Here is a 22,280-nt window from a genome sequence, read left to right as displayed (position 1 = left end):
GGTCCAGGGTGGAGGGGTAGAGAGGTGGGGTAGGAGAAGTTTCATAGGCGGTGACTTGGGGTCTTAGCTCTTCTCTGGGTGAGCAGGTGACTCTGGTGGAAGTGTACGGAGCAGAAGACCTGGTCTGGGGGAGCAGGTGACTCTGGTGGAAGTGTACGGAGCAGAAGACCTGGTCTGGGGGAGCAGGTGACTCTGGTGGAAGGGTACGGAGCAGAAGACCTGGTCTGGGGGAGCTGGTGACTCTGGTGGAAGTGTACAGGAACAGTTACTCTAGAATGCTATGTCACGCCCTGACCTTGGAGAGCCTTTTTATGTCTCTATTTTGGTTTGGTCAGGGCGTGAGTTGAGGTGGGCATTTCTATGTTTTCTGTTTCTATGATTTTCTATCTCTATGTTTTGGCCGGGTATGGTTCTCAATCAGGGACAGCTGTCTATCGTTGTCTCTGATTGGGAACCATACTTAGGTACCCTTTTTCCCACCTGTGTTTGTAGGAAGTTGACCTTCTTCATGGCACTTAGCCTTCAGCTTCACGGTTTTGTTTTGTAGTGTGTATTGTTTTGTTCGGCGTCTTTTCTTAATTAAAGAATGTACGCTCACCACGCTGCACCTTGGTCCTCTCCTTTCATCAGCCGTGACATGCTATCTGTTCCTGTTCGTCTGACTCTGGGGTGGTAGATGAATGGCTTCATAGCCAAAATCTCAAACTATCCCATTAATATGGAGGAAATTACAGTCATTTGAGCTAATTATATATATTTTTCCATATAGAACATTTTTGGGAGGGCCATCTAATTTTCGTGATGGAAAAATAGTTTCAGTGTCAATTTAAACAACCAAAACCAGATATAAAACATGCAGAAAAGATATTGAACTATATATATATATATACATATATATATTTAAAAATAACACCATCTTTGAGAATTAACAATAAAATAAAAGCTAGACAGTCAGGGATTTTTATTTTATTTTAATGTACGGGCATTCAGGGCATATACCCATGGATGTTGTTCTAATGTTTGAGCAGAGGAACACTGCATTAGAAATGGATGTTGTTCTAATGTTTGAGCTGAGGAACACCGCATTAGGCATGGATGTTATTCTAATGTTTGAGCAGAGGAACACTGCATTAGAAATGGATGTTGTTCTAATGTTTGAGCTGAGGAACACCGCATTAGGCATGGATGTTATTCTAATGTTTGAGCTGAGGAACACCGCATTAGGCATGGATGTTGTTCTAATGTTTGAGCAGAGGAACACTGCATTAGCCATGGATGTTGTTCTAATGTTTGAGCAGAGGAACACTGCATTAGCCATGGATGTTGTTCTAATGTTTGAGCAGAGGAACACCGCATTAGAAATGAATATTGTTCTAATGTTTGAGCAGAAGAACACAGCATTAGCCCTGGCAAATGCATAACATTGCAAGAAATTAGCTACAACTGCAAAATTGTATCTTAGCTCCATGCCTAACTGTGTAGAATTGCAGAAAATGTGTTTTACAACAGCAGAAAATGCTCTACTCTGCCAAGATACCTTTCGAGCTAATGGACTATGTCAGAGTTTTACACTACCTCTTCCAATGAACTGTGTGGAGGTCTATCAAATCTATAATCTAAATGCCGATTACTTTTACTTGCTATTATCATTCACCTGATGATAAGACAAGACGTAATTTTATTTGATTTTGCTAACATATAATGGGGGTCTCTGGGCAAGAAAAGTTTGAAAACTCCTGTTCTAACCTATTCAGAATACATTTGATGAGTGAGAGGGTGAGAGAAGAGATGAACATGCCGAGAGAAATGAGGATTGAGACTGGTACAGTAAGTCCGTGCGGACAGCAGAGGGAAGAACAGCAGAGCATGGGTAGTGTACCTCTTCATGGAGGGATTAGGAGGGTCCAGCAGGCCATAGAGTCCAAAACACAGGATCTCCAAAGAGTCCAGAGCCTGCCAGAACAAGTCCTTGAAGTCCTCACACTCCATAATTTGCAAATAAATTCATAAAAAATCGTACAATGTGATTTTCTGGATTTTTTTTCTTCTCATTTTGTCTGTCATAGTTGAAGTGTACCTATGATGAAAATTACAGGCCTCTCTCATCTTTTTAAGTGGGAGAACTTGCACAATTGGTGGCTGACTAAATACTTTTTTGCCCCACTGTAGGTGTGTGTCTGTGTGTTAGTAGTAGAAACTCTCACAGCGAGGCAGCAGAGGAGCTCGTCCTGTAGTGCCAGCTACGCCAGTTTGGAGCGTTGGCGCAGCGCCCACATCTTCAGGGACATATCTCCTCCTCGCAGCTGGTTGTCGTCTCACAGCTAGGCCTTCAGTAAGAGGGTGTTGCACCCGTGACCAGCGTACAGATAAGACCAGGCACATTGGCATTGAAGTATGTCTATACACCACAACATAGACAACAGACAGGCAACCACGCAGATGTAAGGTTGGGTCAGTTTATGTTTGATTAGGTTAGGCATTGGTTAGGATAGCTAACCCTCAGTTTGCAGTGACACTGTGTGTTCTACTAGCGGCCAATAACTAGTAACGACTTTTCAAAAGTTAGTTGACTGGTTAGCTAGCTATTTTGCGGAGGCTATCGATCGTCCACCATCTTTGGTGCTCCAGATACATGACCTTATAGCATTGAGTAGAGAAGAAGTACAACAGTACTATTATCATGCTTCCCAAGCGTAAAATAATACTTTCAAGCCATGAACTATAGCATAAGTATAAGCAACAAAGCAGTACTGATTTACTATTTAAGGGATATCGGGTAATGTCATGGTAAACATTGTGTGATGGCCAGACAGTTTATTAACATTATGTTAGATCCAGTCTTGTGATGTCCTGTGTACACACAACTGCTATGAGAGAGTCGAGCAGGTCAACCGAGAAGACGGAGCATACAGAGAAGGCCTGGGTCAGGCTGAAGAGGTCCTCATGGCTGTCTGCCTAGTTCACATAGCACACATTAGAGCTGTTTACTGCATGGGAGAGAGGGAATAGTTAGTAGTCTATATACAGTACATACCAGTGGTGGTTGGTGCCGTTTAAGATGAGGGAGGAGAATCATTGCATGGCCTTTGACATGGCCTTATTTCTATCACAGCATTTTAAAAGTTTTTTTATTTCACCTTTATTTAACCAGCTAGGCCAGTTGAGAACAAGTTCTCATTTACAACTGTGACCTGGCCAAGATAAAGCAAAGCAGTGCGACACAAACAACACAGAGTTACACATGGAATAAACAAACGTAAAGTCAATAACACAATAGAAAATCTATATACAGTGTGTTTATAGCATATTGGATGACTGTGATTCTTATTCCATTCACCCAGCTCAATGTAACATCTATAGGTTTAGGCTACTACATGATACGCACATTTTCCCTATACCCATCATGAGGTTGCTACAACCTAGCCTATGATTGAAGGTTTTCAACGTAGGTGCACAGGTCAAGAGACATTTCTGTAATCAAGATGACAGACATTGACATATTCAATAGGGCCTTGCACACTCTTGCCTGCATCTAGCTGATCTAGGGTGTAATCTTTAGTCCAACAGTTGCAAACGAGAGTTGGACAAATTCAGATATGTTTATCCCCGTTTTGATCTGTTTGCTTCCGTTTAATAAACTTTTTCCCAACAGAATCGGCAGAATCAATACACCCCTGATCGCACGCAAACACAGTTCACTTTCATAGCAGCCACATACAAACAGCATGAGCTCTTTGATCTTTGTATAATTCCTTCTCGCATCTACGCTCTTTCCTCCTCTCACCTTTTCCCTTTGCTTATGGACTACAGTGCTAGTTAGCTGTGGCTTATGCTTTCAGTACTAGATTCATTCTCTGATCCTTTGATTGGGTGGACAACATGTCAGTTCATGCTGCAAGAGCTCTGATAGGTTGTAGGACGTTTTCCAGAAGTTGTCATGAATACTGTGTAATTCTATGGAAGGGGGTGAGAACCACAAGCCTCCTAGGTCTTGTACTGAAATCAATGTACCCAGAGGAGGATGGAAACTAGCTGTCCTCTACACCATGGTGCTACCCTACAGAGTGCTGTTGAGACTACTGTAGACCTTCATTGCAAAACTGTGTGCTTTAATCAATTATTTGGTGACATTAATATATTTATTATAGTTTTATCTAATAAGGTAAACTTTTTTTTTCACTGACGATGGTCCTCCCCTTCCTCCACTGAGGAGCCTCCGCTGGTACATAAAGTCAGTATAGAGGTCAGTTAAAGATTCCATTGGTAAAAATGTTTTGTTAAACAGGGCTGGCTGTGAATATCAATAATGTACTGTATTGAAACAGCAGGGAGCAGGTCTCGAACCCTCGACCTTCCGGCGCGCTAAAGCATGCTTCAGCGGCAGAGTCGATTTCCGCGCTTATAAACCCAGGGTCGTTACAGTACTTTACTATAACAAATTGTCACCATCCACCTAAAACTACATGTTTTTTCTGGACTATCTTGAATTCTTCAGGGCCAGAAGTTTTTTACTGACTATGTGACTTAACCATGAATTTCTGAAAAAAACTCCCATCACTGTTTTGATGTAGCACAGTGCTAGGAAGTGAAGTTGTCGCAATACCCACCTCCACCAGCAGAGGGACCGTGGTGCCGGTGCTGTGAGCAGCGGTGATCTCCACCTTCTCAGGTATCATAGCAATTTAGGAGGAGTCTGCAAAGCACAAAGCATAACACACCATTACAATGGTGCACACTGAAAAGTACAACTATGTAAACTATACAAACAAACTATATCTTCTTCGTCTATACAATGATGTTACACATTCAAAGGAATGAGATCCTCAAAAGCATTTATATAACACAATTTTTGTTCTATAATACTGAGTTTTGTGTCACAAATCATGTCAACATCTTGGGTATTAGTGTATAACTGTGACATTATGCACTAATGTCTCAAACAAAGAATAACAACATCAACATCAACACACACATCCCCTCTCATCGTACAGACTGTCATTGATAGGCAGCACAGATGGGTTGGTCCAGTTGCTATGTGTCTCCAGTGAGAAAGCATGCCTTAATTATGGATTAATTGTGTCATTAGCACATTTCTGCTGTTGGCGGCACATTGATCCTGTCAAGGTTAATTACTGGAACATGTTTATTTTCTGACAGCTCAGCGGCAGGCTGTCGGCGCAAACACTGGCAGTCACACACACGTCATTTGCTCAAACACACACACAAAAAACGTTTGCTTACACACACGCTGGCATCATACACACACACTCCGTTCACTCACAATTCTCAGGGCACTGTCTGTCTGTCTGTCTGTCTGTCTGTCTGTCTGTCTGTCTGTCTGTCTGTCTGTCTGTCTGTCTGTCTGTCTGTCTGTCTCTCTGTCTGTCTGTCTGTCTGTCTGTCTGTCTGTCTGTCTGTCTGTCTGTCTGTCTGTCTGTCTGTCTGTCTGTCTGTCTGTCTGTCCTCTGTTATCTATCCGTCTGTCTGTCTGTCTGTCTGTCTGTCTGTCTGTCTGTCTGTCTGTCTGTCTGTCTGTCTGTCTGTCTGTCTGTCTGTCTGTCTGTCTGTCTGTCTGTCTGTCTGTCTGTCTGTACTGTCTGTCTGTCTGTCTGTCTGTCTGTCTGTCTGTCTGTCTGTCTGTCTGTCTGTCTGTCTGTCTGTCTGTCTGTCTGTCTGTCTGTCTGTCTGTCTGTCTGTCTGTCTCTGTGTCTCTGTGTCTCTGTGTCTGTCGGTCTTTCTGGGGGAGAGGGATGGGGGGTAGACTTAAGATCTATTCTAGGGTATTCCAACATGTCCAGAGACTCACCGTAGATGTTGGGGAAGTATTGTATGTTGGGCCACTCCCTTCTGAAGTAATGTGGGTCTCCCAGAAAGACCACAGTTCTCAGCTCTGGGGCCGTCAGGCTGCTGGCCCTCAGAGGCATCATGAAGTCCCCCAGACCCAGCAAGCTGGAGCCCCCATCCCCAAACACACACAACACTACGTGGTCCTGCAGCGCCAGGGTACTCGCACTCTGTCTGGTCTGAGGAGAGGACACACACACAGACACACACACACACACACAGGCCCGCACACACGCACACACGCACACACACACGCACGCACGCACGCACGCACACACACACACACACACACACACACACACACACACACACACACACACACACACACACACACACACACACATAGACCCACACATAGACCCACACAAAGACACACAAACACACACACATAGACACACAGACACACGCACACATGCACACACACGCAACGCACTGGCACGCACACACACACACATAGACACACATAGACACATAGACACACACACATGACTGATGATGTGTATTATGTTATTATTACATGTATGTTTAATATCTGGCTAAGGAAGTTCTAGCTGGCTAGATTCTAGTAAGGTAGTGCTAGTGTTTCAGAAGGTGAGTGTGTGTCGACAGTAATTGCCTCGATGTCCCAGTCTTACCAGAGAGATGTCCTGCAGGGGAACTGGCCTGTAGAGTCCAGCCCCACCTCCAGCTGCTGCTGCTGCCTCACACACTCCCTCTCTCGAAGAGTCTCTCCCTCTGGACTACAGCAGAGAGAAAACACACACAAGCCTCGGAAAGTGTGGGGAAGAGAGGGTTGAGGGAGAGAGAACATGGGAGGCACACACACACTGTCCAACCACTGTCGGGGTCAAGAGCACAAGAGGGAGAGGAAACGTATTCACTACGGTAGTGAAATCACAGATCACAGAGACAGAAAGGGTGGGGAGACAGGATAGAGGGGGAGAGAGATAAGGAGACTGAGAAAGGAGTGTGTGTGTGTGTGTGAGAGAGAGAGAGAGAGAGAGAGAGAGAGAGAGAGAGAGAGAGAGAGAGCAGGGTACTTTGATTTATTTCAGCTGTAATCTGCTCACTAACTCATCTCCTGACAGCTCTCTCTCCTCTCTCTCTGGGGGGCTGGCCCATTTATCAGCCTGTCAATCACAGCCTGCTATTCTACTGTGCTTAGCTGTCCAGGACCTTACTGCCTGCCTGCACTAGGCAGCCTCTACTAATAACAGGACACACTGATATTTCACACACTAGGGGTGTGTGTGTGTGTGTGTGTGTGTGTGTGTGTGTGTGTGTGTGTGTGTGTGTGTGTGTGTGTGTGTGTGTGTGTGTGTGTGTGTGTGTGTGTGTGTGTGTGTGTGTGTGTGTGTGCGTGCTTGCGTGTGTGTAAATATATCATAGTAAGTGGTAAATAAAGTATTTGTCTCAGCATGTTCAAAACTAACCTATTCCTGTTTCAGCATGTTCAAAACTAACCTATTCCTGTTTCAGCATGTTCAAAACGAAACTATTCCTGTTTCAGCATGTTCAAAACAAAACTATTCCTGTTTCAGCATGTTCAAAACGAAACTATTCCTGTTTAGAAGGGTTTGATTACTTACCTGAAGGGCATAAAACTCCCAGTGATGGCCGTCTGAAGCCTAGACTCAAGAGATGTGTGATGAGATGTGTGATGTCTCAGCCTCCAGTATTTATGCTGCAGTAGTTTATGTGTCGGGGGCTAGGGTCAGTTTGTTGTATCTGGAGTACTTCTCCTGTCCTATCCGGTGTCCTGTGTGAATTTAAGTATGCCCTCTCTAATTCTCTCTTTCTCTCTTTCTTTCTCTCTCTCGGAGGACCTGAGCCCTAGGACCATGCCTCAGGACTACCTGACATGATGACTCCTTGCTGTCCCCAGTCCACCTGGCCATGCTGCTGCTCCAGTTTCAACTGTTCTGCCTGTGATTATTATTATTTGACCATGCTGGTCATTTATGAACATTTGAACATCTTGGCCATGTTCTGTTATAATCTTCACCCGGCACAGCCAGAAGAGGACTGGCCACCCCAAGTAGCCTGGTTCCTCTCTAGGTTTCTTCCTAGGTTTGGGCCTTTCTAGGGAGTTTTTCCTAGCCACCGTGCTTCTACACCTGCATTGCTTGCTGTTTGGGGTTTTAGGCTGGGTTTCTGTACAGCACTTTGAGATATCAGCTGATGTACGAAGGGCTATATAAATACATTTGATTTGATTTGAGACTGATGGGAGGCGCAAGCACGCACGCACGCACGCACGCACGCACGCACACACGCACACACACACACACACACACACACACACACACACACACACACACACACACACACACACACACACACAGAGGTGAGAAACACACAGGTGAGAGACAGTCCTGCAGGTCAGAAACACTCATGGGTAACAGACAGGTTCATATGAGACAGAGGGATCATGGTGACAGACAGCCATTCTGAGTGTCTCTGCTCTGTGTGAGTGGTGTAATGAGGCGAACAGGACAGACAGAGGGACTTGGCGCTCAACTGCCTCGAGGACAAGCCTGACTTTTCAGCACAGTGGAGAAACATGTGGGATGAGGACCCCACCTAGTGGAGGAATTGGAGGCTGCACCCTCTCTGCACCTCTCAAGAGTCTTGTCTCCATTGCTTTGCTTGTTGTGAAAATGAGGTTAGTAATGAAAAGGCTTGTTTGGGTCACTGCTCAGTGCACCTGCAGGGTCGCATCCTGGACAAATCCTTGATGTCACTGTGACACACAGAGCAGTGCATACTCGCCCTGAACAAACACACACAAACACAAAAGTGACTACCGTGAATACTCTCATACATACTGATAACTTTGAGTCAAGGCTCTAGCTAAGGAGCTAATATTAGGGTGGTAGAGTTACAGCACTGTTAAACAAAAGGTGGTACTGTACCTTTTGGCATTGCTGGCTATGATGAAACCCAGAGTCCACAGCTTTATGTTGATGCGGCTGTGAGGATTCACCAACACACTGACAAACAACAAAACATCTTTAACAGGCGTGCAACAGCCCTCCACAAAACCACAGTCAATGTGTCAAATAATGAAATAAGCATTATAAATCTGTCTACCACGCTGCTGCTACTACCGCCACTACTATTGTTAATAATACTAGTAGTAGTAGTTGCTTTCCTGAATTATTTGTCTACACTGTGATACTCAATCCTAATCAACAACAACCTCAGCTTCAGACAGACAGACAGACAGACAGACAGACAGACAGACAGACAGACACAGACAGACACAGACAGTCCCTCTCTCTACAGATTCTGCCACCTGTCTCCATTCTGCTGTTAAGCACAATGGCAACAGAGATTCAGTGGGCAGTAATTGCCTATGCCCTTATTTGGGCTCTGACCAAAAGTAGCACACTGTGTGTGAGTCTCATATAGCAGTTTATTTAACTAGGCAAGTCAGTTAAGAACAAATTCGTATTCACAATGACAGCCTACCCCGGTCAAACCCGGACGTTGCTGGGCCAATTGTGCGCCGCCCTATGGGACTCTCAATCACGGCCGGATGTGATTCAGCCTGGATTCAAACCAGGGACTGTACTGACGCCTCTTGCACTGAGATACAGTGCCTTAGACCACTGCGCCAAACCGGAACCCTGTCATACTGCCTGGTGACAGGGGATGGAGCCCTGTCTAGGCCACCATAATTTCTATATCCCCCTGTGCTGTCCCTTTCTGCTTTAAAAAATACATTCAAATAGTTAGGGGATCAAAATTATGATGTTTAGAATTCTTTTCTTGAATGGCAAATAAATGAATGGCAAATAATGTATTGTGTCATTTTGAAGTCACTATTATTGTAAATAAGAATAGAACGTTTCTAAACAGTTCCACATGAATGTGGATGCTACCATGATTACAACCCTAAATGAATCGTGAATAATGATCAGTGAGAAAGTTAGACACACAAATATCATACCCACCCAAAAATGCAAACCACCACTGTTATTGTAATGGTGAGAGGTTAGAATGTTTTGGGGGTATGATACACTACCTGACTAAAATCATGGGAATTAATATGGAGTTGGTCCCCCCTTTGCTGCTAAAACAGCCTCCACTCTTCTGGGAAGGCTTTCCTTTAGATGTTGGAGCATGGCTGCGGGGACTTGCTTCCATTCAAGCCACAAGAGCATTAGTGACATTGGGCACTGACGTTGGTTGATTAGGCCTGGCTTGCAGTCTGTGTTCCAATTCATCCCAAAGGTGTTCGATGGGGTTGAGGTCAGGGATCTGTGCAGGTCAAGTTCTCCCACACCGATCTCGACAAATAATTTCTGTATGGACATCGCTTTGTGCACTGGGGCATTGACATGCTGAAACAGGTAAGGGCCCTCCCCAAACTGTTGCCACAAAGTTGGAAGCACAGAATCATCTAGAATGTCATTGTACGCTGTAGCGTTCAGATTGCCCTTCACTGAAACTAAGGGGACTAGCCCGAACCATGAAAAACAGCCCTGGACCATTATTCCTCCTCCACCAAACTTTACAGTTAGCATTATGCATTCAAGCAGGTAGCTGTCTCCTAGCATCCGGCAAATGCAGATTCGTGCATCAGACTGCCAGATGGTGAAGCATGATTCATCACTCCAGAGAACGCGTTTCCACTGCTCCAGAGTCCAATGGCGGCGAGCTTTACACCACTCCAGCCAACGCTTGGAAATGCGCATGGTAATCTTAGGCTTGTGTGCGGCTGCTTGGCCATGGAAACCCCTTTCATGAAGCTCCCAATGAACAGTTCTTGTGCTGACGTTGATTCCAGAGGCAGTTTGGAACTCGGTAGTGTCGTGTCTTTGGCTATGCCGGATTAAGTGATATGACATGCTATTCTATAAAATCCTTTCTCCGTAATTAATATTACCTGATTGAGCTAATCATGTAAATGTAATTAACTAGAGAGTCGGGGCACCACAAAAGAATATTTATAGAGCTGTTATCTTCCGAAAAAACTCTTAAAGACCTAGTAATATTTTACATCAATAGCAGTCAATATTAATCGTCACCTTAATTCAGTCTCATCTGAAAGTTGTACATTTTTGATTATCTTCACGAACCCTGGCTAACAAGTTGAATCAGCAATACAAAATTGGGTTTAATTATGTATTTACTAAATACCTAACTAATCACACAGAATTACATATACAAAGAATGAATCATACCTTGATTACAAATTACGTCATAAAGGAAAACGTCCCTAGCAGGCAGAACAGATATGACAGCTGGTTACACAAAAGAAAAGGGTCTGGGTTTGAGTGAAAGAGCGGGAAGACTGAGGGACAAAGGGAGCTGTGCTATCGTAAATACAGTATCTTATGCATTCTAAATTAACGCCCATTTGGAAAAGGAAAATGCAATAAATATTTACTCTGAGCTGCGCTTCGGTAGGTTGGTGGTAGATGGAAGGCCGTGTTGCAAAACCGAGTCCTTTGTCCTTTGAAGAATGTCTCTGGTGGTCATTTGGATACTGTTCTTTCCTAGCCCGCGTTTGCTGCTGCTAACTCAACGGCTAGGAGGTATCACTTCTGTAGTGAATAAGGGTTCAAAGTTCATACCATTCGCAACCAAAGCTCACGCTGAGGTTGGCTTAGTTCTGTAGTTGACATGTTAGTCCTTTTAACGCAGAGGCTGCAGACCTCACGTACTTGGAAAAGGAGGTTACATTTTCATCAAGGCTTTATATAGTGGAGCGAGAAGGGTGTGTTTGAAAAGTTTTATAACCCATGTCTCTTCACAGGGTTGACCAGAGCCCTAACCATATGAAAACCCAAATCTCCCATTTGGAAGCTAGAATTACATTTAATCTCTTCACCAATAATTTCATATTCAAACATTTAAATTGAACAACAATTCCATGTGACTCCGATAACTACAATGTGCAGACTTTCCACTGTAGAGTTTATGTCATCCTATCATTGATGAGAATGTCCCAGATGACAACCGAACTGACATCATATTCATTAAGTACCACCGCATATGTTCAATTGGTCGGATTACCAGAAAATAGTTCATTTCCCCCACCTTCTGATGTTCCCAGAATCTCTATGTTAACCAAGGGGTTTTCAAATTTCACATCAGTAGGGTGGAGAGAGGAAAAAGGGGGGAAGAGGTATTTATGACTGTCATAAACCTACCCCCAGGCCAACGTCATGACAGTAGTGAGTGTTGCAACTGAGAACAGATGATTTTTATGCGCTATGCGCTTCAGCACTCGGCGGTTCCATTCGGTGAGCTTGTGTGGCCTACCACTTTGCAGCTGAGCCGTTGTTGCTCCTGGATGTTTCCACTTCACAATAACAGCACTTACAGTTGACCGGGGCAGCTCTAGCAGGGCAGAAATTTTACAAACAGACTTGTTGGAAAGGTGGCATCTAATGACGGTGCCACATTGAAGGTCAATGAGCTATTCAGTAAGGCCATTCAACTGCCAATGTTTGTCTATGGATATTTCTTGGCTGTGTGCTCGATTTTATATACCTGTTAGCAACGGGTGTGGCTGAAATAGCAGAATCCACTAATTTGACGGGGTGTCCACATAGTTTTGTCTATATAGTGTATTTGTGCGTCTGTAATTTTCTCACTCGTCGCTATTCACGATTCATTCAGGATTATCCGTAATCATGGTAGCATCCACATTAATGTAGAAGTTTAGAAATATATGCTTTTCTTATTTACAATAAAAGTGAGTCCAAAATTGCACAATACATTATTTACCATTCATTTCAACTGCGCACAAAATAATCTGAAAAAAAAAAAACAGCAGATGCATTTATAAATTGGTAGTCACAAGCTTGATGTAGTCATTGTGTGCCATGAATATGGGACCAAATACTTAAATCTTTACTACTTTAATGCACATAAGTGAATTTGTCCTAATACTTTAGTTCCCCTTAAATGGGGGACTAAGTACAAAAAGTGCAGTAATTTCTAAACGGTTCACCCGATATGGATGAAAATACCCTCAAATTAAAGCTGAAAGTTTGCACTTTAACATAGTCATTGTTGGATTTCAAATCCAAACCTTTGGAGTATAGAGCCAAAATAAGAAAACATGCTTCACTGCCTCAATAATTCCACGATCTGAACAGTACCGACCCAAAATCGAACCTTGTGGAAGGCCACGTGATATATCATTTTTTTGAGTTATATTCACCAAGGGTGACAAAGAACTCTTGACCGGTTTAATCGGTCAGTTGTAAACAAATTTAGAACTGGACCGGAGAGCCTAACCCACCTCTTCAGTCTGTCCAGAAGGACATCATGGTCAACAGTGTTGAATGCAGCACTTAAATCTACGAGTACAAAGACAGAGAGCTGTTTGGTATCTGTGTTGCTCTAAGATAACTTACCACTTTAACTAAGGCTGTCTATGTGCTGTGGTGGGCACGAAAACCAGATTGACATTTTTCAAAAACACAGTTGGCACATTTTGCTTAAGAAAGGAAGGTTGGAGATTGGCCGAAAATTGCTGAGAGTTGAAGAATCTACAGTAGATAGATTCACCATAGCAGTTTTTAGTGCAGTGTGGAAAGTGCCTGTGAACAGGGAGTGATTAATACTTCAGATATGCAATTAAAACCGTTTTTAAGAAGGTGGTGGGGATAGGATCGAGAAGACAGGTAGAAGGCTTAAGTTGTGATATCACTTTCGTGAGCATGTCTGTGTCAACCAGGGAAAACGCTCGATAAGAGCGCTCTCTCAATTATTCTGATAATTAATTATCAAGTTAGAAAAATGAGCCCATCTGGCATTTCTAATTGTTATACAGTTGAAGTAAGTCGGAAGTTTACATGCACGTTAGCCAAATTAATTTAAACTCAGTTTTTCACAATTCCTGACATTTAATCCCAGTAAAAAATCCCTGTTTTAAGGACAACAAAGTCAAGGTGTGGCCATCACAAAGCCCTGACCTCAATCCTATAGAAGATTTGTGGGCAGAACTGAAAAAGCGTGTGCGAGCAAGGAGGCCTACAAACCTGCCTCAGTTTCAACAGCTCTGTCAGGAGGGATGGGCCAAAATTCACCAAACTTATTGTTGGAAGCTTGTGGAAGGCTACCCGAAACGTTTGACCCAAGTTAAACAATTTAAAGGCAATGCTACCAAATACTAATTGAGGGTATGTAAATGTCTGACCCACTGGGAATGTGATGAAGAAATAAAAGCTGAAATAAACCATTCGCCCAACTATTATTCTGACATTTCACATTCTTAAAATAAAGTGGTGATCCTAACTGACTTTTAAGCCATTTTGTCACAACTTTGGAAGTATGCTTGGGGTGATGGTCCATTTGGAAGACCCATTTGCGACCAAGCTTTAACTGATGTCTTGAGATAATTTTCCATGTAATTTCCCGACCCTATGATGCCATCTATTTGGTGAAGTGCACCAGTCCCTCCTGCAGCAAAGCACCCCCACAACATGATGCTGCCACCCCCGTGCTTCACGATTGGGATGGTGTTCTTCAGCTTGCAAGCCTCCCCCTTTTCCTCCAAACAAAACAATGGTCATTATGGCTAAACAGTTCTATTTTTGTTTCATCAGACCAGAGGACATCTCTCCAAAAAGTATGATCTTTGTCCCCATGTGCAGTTGCAAACCGTAGTCTGGCTTTTTTATTGCGGTTTTGAAGCAGTGGCTTCTTCCTTGCTGAGCGGCCTTTCGGGTTATGTTAATATAGGACTCGTTTTACTGTGGATATAGATACTTTTGTACCGGTCTCCTCCAGCATCTTCACAAGGTCCTTTGCTGTTGTTCTGTGATTTATTTGCACTTTTCTCACCAAAGTACGTTCATCTCTACGAGACAGAACGCATCTCCTTCCTGAGCAGAATGGTGGCTGCGTGGTCCCATGGTGTTTATACTTGCGTACTATTGTTTGTACAGATGAACGTGGTACCTTCAGGCATTTGGAAATTGCTCCCAAGGATGAACCAGACTTGTGGAGGTCTACAATTTTTTTTCTGAGGTGTTGGCTGATTTCTTTTGATTTTCCCATGATGTCAAAAGCAAAGAGGCACTAAGTTTGAAGGTAGGCCTTGAAATACATCCAAAGGTACTTTAAAAATATATATATATATTTCACCTTTATTTAACCAGGTAGGCTAGTTGAGAACAAGTTCTCATTTGCAACTGCGACCTGGCCAAGATAAAGCATAGCAGTGTGAACAGACAACACAGAGTTACACATGGAGTAAACAATTAACAAGGTCAATAACACAGTAGAAAAAAAGAGTCTATATACATTGTGTGCAGAAGGCATGAGGAGGTAGGCGAATGATTACAATTTTGCAGATTAACACTGGAGTGATAAATGATCAGATGGTCATGTACAGGTAGAGATATTGGTGTGCAAAAGAGCAGAAAAGTAAATAAATAAAAACAGTATGGGGATGAGGTAGGTAAAAATGGGTGGGCTATTTACCGATAGACTATGTACAGCTGCAGCGATCGGTTAGCTGCTCAGATAGCAGATGTTTGAAGTTGGGGAGGGAGATAAAAGTCTCCAACTTCAGCTTCTGCAATTCGTTCCAGTCACAGGCAGCAGAGAACTGGAACGAAAGGCGGCCAAATGAGGTGTTGGCTTTAGGGATGATCAGTGAGATACACCTGCTGGAGCGCGTGCTACGGATGGGTGTTGCCATCGTGACCAGTGAACTGAGATAAGGCCGAGCTTTACCTAGCATGGACTTGTAGATGACCTGGAGCCAGTGGGTCTGGCGACGAATATGTAGCGAGGGCCAGCCGACTAGAGCATACAAGTCGCAGTGGTGGGTGGTATAAGGTGCTTTAGTGACAAAACGGATGGCACTGTGATAAACTGCATCCAGTTTGCTGAGTAGAGTGTTGGAAGCAATTTTGTAGATGACATCGCCGAAGTCGAGGATCGGTAGGATAGTCAGTTTTACGAGGGTAAGTTTGGCGGCGTGAGTGAAGGAGGCTTTGTTGCGGAATAGAAAGCCGACTCTTGATTTGATTTTCGATTGGAGATGTTTGATATGAGTCTGGAAGGAGAGTTTACAGTCTAGCCAGACACCTAGGTACTTATAGATGTCCAGGTACACCTCCAATTGATTCAAATTGACTCAAATGATGCCAATTAGCCTATCAGAAGCTTCTAAAGTCATGACGTTATTTTCTGGAATTTTCCAAGCTGTTTAAAGGCACAGTCAACTTAGTGTATGTAAACTTCTGACCCACTGGAATTGTGATACAGTGAATGATAAGTGAAATAATCTGTCTGTAAACAACTGTTGGAAATTACTTGTGTCATACACAAAGTAGATGTCCTAACCGACTTGTCAAAACTATAGTTTGTTAACAAGACATTTGTGGAGTAGTTGAAAAATGAGTTTTAATGACTCCTATGGCGGACAGATTGCAAGATTATGTTATAATACTTTTATTACATCAAATGGTTGTTTTATTCAACAGATTATTGGGTTCTTCTAAACTATTTTGTGTGTGTGTTCTACTGAGGATGGGCCTCTGGGAGAAAACACTGACAGGAGATTTACAATGTCTTTTGGGAGATAAAACCTAGAGCATTCCAGAGCATGAGTTAATATTTCTGTTCTATACCGTACCAGGGAGAGATGGTTCCAGTTTGGAGTCAAAGGACCAGACACTGGTCTATACAATGAAAACTGTGGACACATCACATACTGTCTGCTATGTATTATAGGTATCTTTTATACACATTTTAAACTTGTGACCCATTCTATATATCTGTTGGTCTTCATGTAGGTTGAAAGGGGTGTACAGTACCTTGGCTATAAAAGACCTTTGTACTTTTGTCTCAGGGCTCTCAACAAATCATCTGATCGTGAATCGTCGACCATCCATGACCAGCCATCATTATCGTAGAGCACCCAATCGATTCACTTTATATGTGTGCGTTGTATTGACCTGCTTCCTTATTAATAAGTGATTAAAGATTTAGTGTAAGTATAACTCTGACTTGTGTGACAAGTTTGTCTCTCCTCATTTGATAGTAACGAAATTAACCACCGCACTCCAACCTAAGTGTATGTAAACTTCAACTTCCGACTTCAACTGTATATGCCAAGTTACTCTCTCAGAATATCATAATTGACCTGCAAATGTGACTTTCTCCACTGCTATTACTTTCTGGAATTTCTCATCCAAGTTTCTCTCCGTTTGGATCCTCTTTCAACCTTACTGGAGCTAAAGCATCAATGGTTGCCCCGAATTTGCTATTAAAGTTATCAACTAAATGATCACAAGATGATGGTGTATTGTTTATACATTGAAAGAAATCTGGAGCAACTTCAAAGGTAAGATGGCGTTTCTTAATAATTGCGTTCAGTATTACCCTGTGCTATGGGCAACAAGGTAGTAAAAAACACACAGTGGTGATCAGATAAAGTAACAACAATAGAAGATATGTCAATAGCAAGACACTTGGTAATAACTAAGTCCAGAGTATGGCTGCGGTTATGGGTGGGCCCAGTAACATGTTGGATAGAGTCGATTCCCCCTGATTAGTATGTGTATATATGTGCCCTCTGTTCCCCATTGTCCTTGTCGGTTATTGTTACCAGGTCCGTTGGTCTTGTGAGCACCTGTGATGCTGTATCGGCTTCCATGCTACGTGTTATTGTGCCCTTGTTTTACGGGTCTCGTCCCGTGTATTATTTAGAGGTTAACATCTTGCTCTTAGTTTGGGTGGAGAAATTTTAAAAACTATTACCTATTCATGCGCTTGTATCCTATCATTATACAACATGACAGAATAACCATCCCACTAACTAAAGACAGCAGGAGAAACGGAGCGTCAATATTCAGAGACAGTCCAGCATCAACCATCCTGCATTTGGAGGGGAATGTGCAGTCCCTCGAGTCTCCAGCACTGGTTCCGGCACCAGCCTCCACACCATTACCTGCCTCTGTCCCACCTGAGCCAGCCCGTGGAATACCCCTGTCCTTCCCGGAATACTTTGACAGAGCGCCAGTGAGTTGCAAGGGATTCCTTCTGCAATGTGACATGTACCTCACTTGCTACACCGAGGCTGTCTCCGGGAGAGACAGGGTGGCCATGGTCATCTCCAGAGACAGGGTTTGCCATGGTCATGACCGGACGGGCCCTGGACTGGGATGTCTGGGAAACGGACAGACCCGAGGTCGAGTCCTACGAGCGCTTCACCCTCCACCCCCCTTCACCTTCCGCTCGCCGTTTGATCATCCTGTGGAGGGCCGAGAGGGGGGTGAGCGCCAACTCCGACTACGCAAGGGATCTAGGACTGCCTCGGAGTTCCGGACCATCACGACCTCCACCGGATGGAATGAGTCGTCTCTGGTCAACTGTTCCGCAGCGGACTGAGGGAGGAGGTATAGATAGAGTTAGCCTGCCGGGATGACAACCTGTCACTCGACCAGCTCATCAGAATGGCGATTCGTTTGGACAACGTCCTGCGGTCCCGACAAAGACCTACGCGGAATCCGGAGCCCATGGCTACACCTGCTCCGTGGCCAGAGCCGAAGGAGGTGGGCTCTGCACGTTTGCATGAGGCAGATCGTAGGCGAGGAGGTGACAAGCCAGGGAATTCTCCTGCTCTAACCCAGGTAGGATGCAAGATCTCCCCTCCCTTCTTTTTATTTTTTATTTTACCTTTATTTAAGTAGGCAAGTCAGTTAAGAACAAATTCTTATTTACAATGACGGCCTAGGAACAGTGGGTTAACTGCCTGTCAACTCAACCAGTTTGTTTTCCCATTAAATTCCCTGAATACCCTAGCACCTCACTCCCGTTAGCTCTGATTGATTCCGGAGATGCCGGGAATCTTTTAGATAGCGCACGGGCCACTGCATTACGCATCCCTTTGGTTCCCCCACAGTCAACCATTCCAGTTCGAGCGCTGGATAATCGTCCAATAGGGACAGGGCTCATACATCACTGTTCCCATTTCTCTGCTGACCCATGACACTCATTTAGAACAGATAACCTTTTTGATTATTGACACCCACATCTGTTGTTTTAGGTCTCCCCTGGTTGAGTTGGCATAACCCTGTTATTTTCTGGTCCGAGGGGAGACAGCTGGGTTGGTCGCAGAAGTGTCAAGGGAGGTGTCAACATCACTACGGTGGAAAGTCCGGACCACGCCCCTCAAGTGGATTTACCGGAGGAATACCAGGATCTGCATCGGGTTTTCTCTAAGACCCAGGCTACACGCCTGCCTCCTCGTCGCCCCTGGGACTGTGCCATTGACCTGCAGTCTGACGCAGCCCTCCCGAGAGGACACGTCTATCCCCACTCCTATGCGGAGACCGAGGCCATGGAGACCTACATACAGGAAAGCCTCCAGCTGGGTTTTATCCGCCCCTCTAAAGTCACCAGCCTGCTCTAGCTTATTTTTTTGTTAAAAAGAAGGATGGGGGACTGCGCCCCTGCATTGATTATCGACCTCTGAATAAAGCCACCGTTAAGTTCAGCTATCCTTTACCCCTCAACCCAACCATCATCGAACAAATGCACAGGACGTAGTACTTCACAGAACTGGACTTGAAGAGCGCCAACAATCTGGTGCGCATTCTTGCAGGAGACGAATGGAAAACGGCCTTTTGCACTATCACGGGCCATTACGAGTATCTCGTGATGCCTTTTGGCCTATCTAATGCTCCTTCAGTCTTCCAGGCCTTTATTAACGAAGTGTTTCGGGACATGCTGGGACGGGGCACAGTGGTTTAGGTCTGTGCTCGTTAGTCAGGTCTGCGCTGGGAAGACTGTTGGAGCATGTTCTATATGTTAAACAAGAGAAGTGTTTGTTTTTCCAGCAGTCCATGTCATTTTCAGGCTACCTCATATCCACAGAGGGAGTAGAGATGGAGGAGCAATGCGTCAGTGCTGTCAGGTCATGGCCCATCCCCAACTCTGTGAAAGCAGTCCAGCGATTCCTGGGATTTGCCAACTATTTCCAACTAAAGCTGTGACCCTGCGCCTTTTACTCCAAGCAGCTGAGCCCCGCCCAGAGGAACTACGACATAGGGGACCGGGAACTCTTGGCAGTCATGAATTCTCAGAAGGCATGGAGGCACTGGCCAAACACCCTTTCCTGGTGTGGATGGACCACTGCAACCTGGAGTACATCAGGGCAGTGAAGAGGCTTAACCCGAGACAGGCCAGGTGGGCTCTATTCTTCGCCAGGTTCCAATTCATGCTTTCTTATAGGCCAGGCTCGAAGAACGTGAAGGCGGATGCCCTGTCTCGCCTCTATGATGCAGAGGAGAGGGAGGGAGAGAAGACCCCCATCATCCCTCCGTCCCCGTTTCATCGCACCAGTGATGTGGTGACATGAACACCGACATACGGCAGGCCCTGCGCACGGAAACTGCACTTGCACAGTGCCCGGAGAACAGGGGCACGGATGCACACGGTGCCTTACCTGGGTGCACACGGCGCCTGTGTCAGTTCATCCTGGGATAAGCTGTACCATTGCCTGCCTGACTGAGAAGTACTGGTGGCCCACCTTGGCTAGGGACGCCCAGGTTTATGTCTCTTACTGCTCCATTTGTGCTCAGTCAAAGACATGCAGACACCTCCCTTATGGAAAGCTCCTTCCCCTGCCAGTTCCACAACGACCCTGGTTTCACCTCTAGGTGGACTTTATCACTGACCTTCCCCCCTCCCTGGGGAACACCACAGTTCTTGTCGTTGTGACCGGTTTTCCAAAGCCTGTCGCCTCCTTCTGCCTGGGCTCCCGTCAGCCATGCAAACCGCAGAGTTTCTTTTTACGCACGTATTCCGGCACTAAGGGAGCATGGAGGAGATTGTGTCAGATCACGTACGGAAAGCGTTCATGGAACGCCTGGGGGTCACAGTCAATCTCACCTCCGGGTACTGTCCTGAAGCTAATGGGATGGGGAGAGGGTCAATCAGGAAGTGGGCAGGTTGCTGAGGTGTTACTGTCCGGACCGGCTGAGGAGTGGGCGGATTTTCTACCTTGGGCTTAGTGTGCGCAGAATTCCACCACTCTTCCACTAACCTCTAACCTCACTCCTTTCCAATGCGTGTTGGGGTATGAGCCGGCCCTGGCACCTTGGCATCCGAGCCAGACCGAGGCCCCTGTAATGGACGAGTGGTTTTGGGCGAAGACCTGAAACGCTGCTCACACTCATCTTCAGCATCGGCACAAGGAACAGGCCGACCGCCACCGCAGTGAGACGCCTGTCTTCTCTCCAGGCAACCGGGTCTGGCTCTCCACCCGGAACCTGCCCCTCCGCCTGCTCGGCCGGAAGCAGAGCCCGCGGTTTGTGGGGCCATTTTAAAGTCCTGAGTAGGGTTAATGAGGTAATGTACAGTTTGCAACTCTCTGCTGATTACCACATTAACCCAACTTTTCACGTGTCTCTCCTCAGGCCAGTGGTGCCAGGTCCCCTCGCTGAGGCTGGGCCCAGTGACGCCATGCCTCCTACTCTGGACATCGAGGGAGGTCCAGCGTACTCGGTTTGGGGCGGGGTGTCTCCAGTACCTCATCGACTGGGAGGGGTACGGCCCAGCGCGTCGGAGGGGGGAAGGTGTACTTGCAAAGAAAAAGCAGAGACTGGTGTTTTGTGGGTACAATTTAATGAAGCTGCCAGTTGAGGTCTTGTGAGGCGTCTGTTTCTCAAACTAGACACTAATGTACTTGTCCTCTTGCTCAGTTGTGCACCCCACTCCTCTTTCTATTCTGGTTAGAGACAGTTTGCGCTGTATGAGATCTTCAGTTTCTTGGCAATTTATCACATGGAATAGCCTTCATTTCTCAGAAAAAAAATAGACTGATGAGTTTCATTAGAAGGTTATTTGTTTATGGCCATTTTGAGCCTGTAATCGAACCCACAAATGCTGATGCTCCAGATACTCAACTGGTCTAAATAAGGCCATTTTTATTGCTTATTTAAGCAGAACAACCGTTTTCAGCTGTGTTAACATAATTGAAAAAGGGTTTTCTAATCATCAATTAGCCTTTTAAAATGATAAACTTGGATTAGCTAACCCAACGTGCCATTGGAACACAAGAGTGATGGTTGCTGATAATGGGCCTCTGTATGCCTATTCCATTAGATATTCCATTAAAAATCTGCTGTTTCCAGCTACAATAGTCATTTACAACATTAACGTCTACACTGTATTTGTGATAAATTTGATGTTATTTTTTAATGGACAAAAACACATCAATAGGATCTCAATGGTTCATACTTGGCTCTGCCCACCTCCTTGCATGTTCTGCCTACTATGATTAATTTACTCCCACAACAGGCTGTGGTCTATCTTGGGTTAGTTATAAAACATCTTGGGTTAGTTCTAAAAAATATTTGGTACAACCAAATATATTTATAACTAACCCAAGATAGTTAATCGGTGTCGTTTTCAATGGGAGCAAATTAAGCATAGTGGGGCGGCAGGTA

At 44.8% G+C, this 22,280-nt stretch overlaps 1 long non-coding RNA gene across 1 annotated transcript; it reads right to left on the bottom strand.

The window, feature by feature from the left end:
* Nucleotides 1-2,122: 2,122 nt before the first annotated feature.
* Nucleotides 2,123-6,755, bottom strand: LOC112263974. The gene is made up of 4 exons (XR_002955564.2): nt 6,480-6,755; nt 5,807-6,023; nt 4,608-4,693; nt 2,123-2,987 (listed from the first exon to the last, which is right to left on the bottom strand). It is a non-coding gene; the product is annotated as an uncharacterized LOC112263974 (long non-coding RNA).
* Nucleotides 6,756-22,280: the final 15,525 nt, after the last annotated feature.

Source organism: Oncorhynchus tshawytscha, linkage group LG12 (assembly GCF_018296145.1).
Source record: "Oncorhynchus tshawytscha isolate Ot180627B linkage group LG12, Otsh_v2.0, whole genome shotgun sequence".
NCBI classification, from domain to species: domain Eukaryota; kingdom Metazoa; phylum Chordata; class Actinopteri; order Salmoniformes; family Salmonidae; genus Oncorhynchus; species Oncorhynchus tshawytscha.
This window is presented reverse-complemented; position numbering and strand designations above follow the sequence as displayed.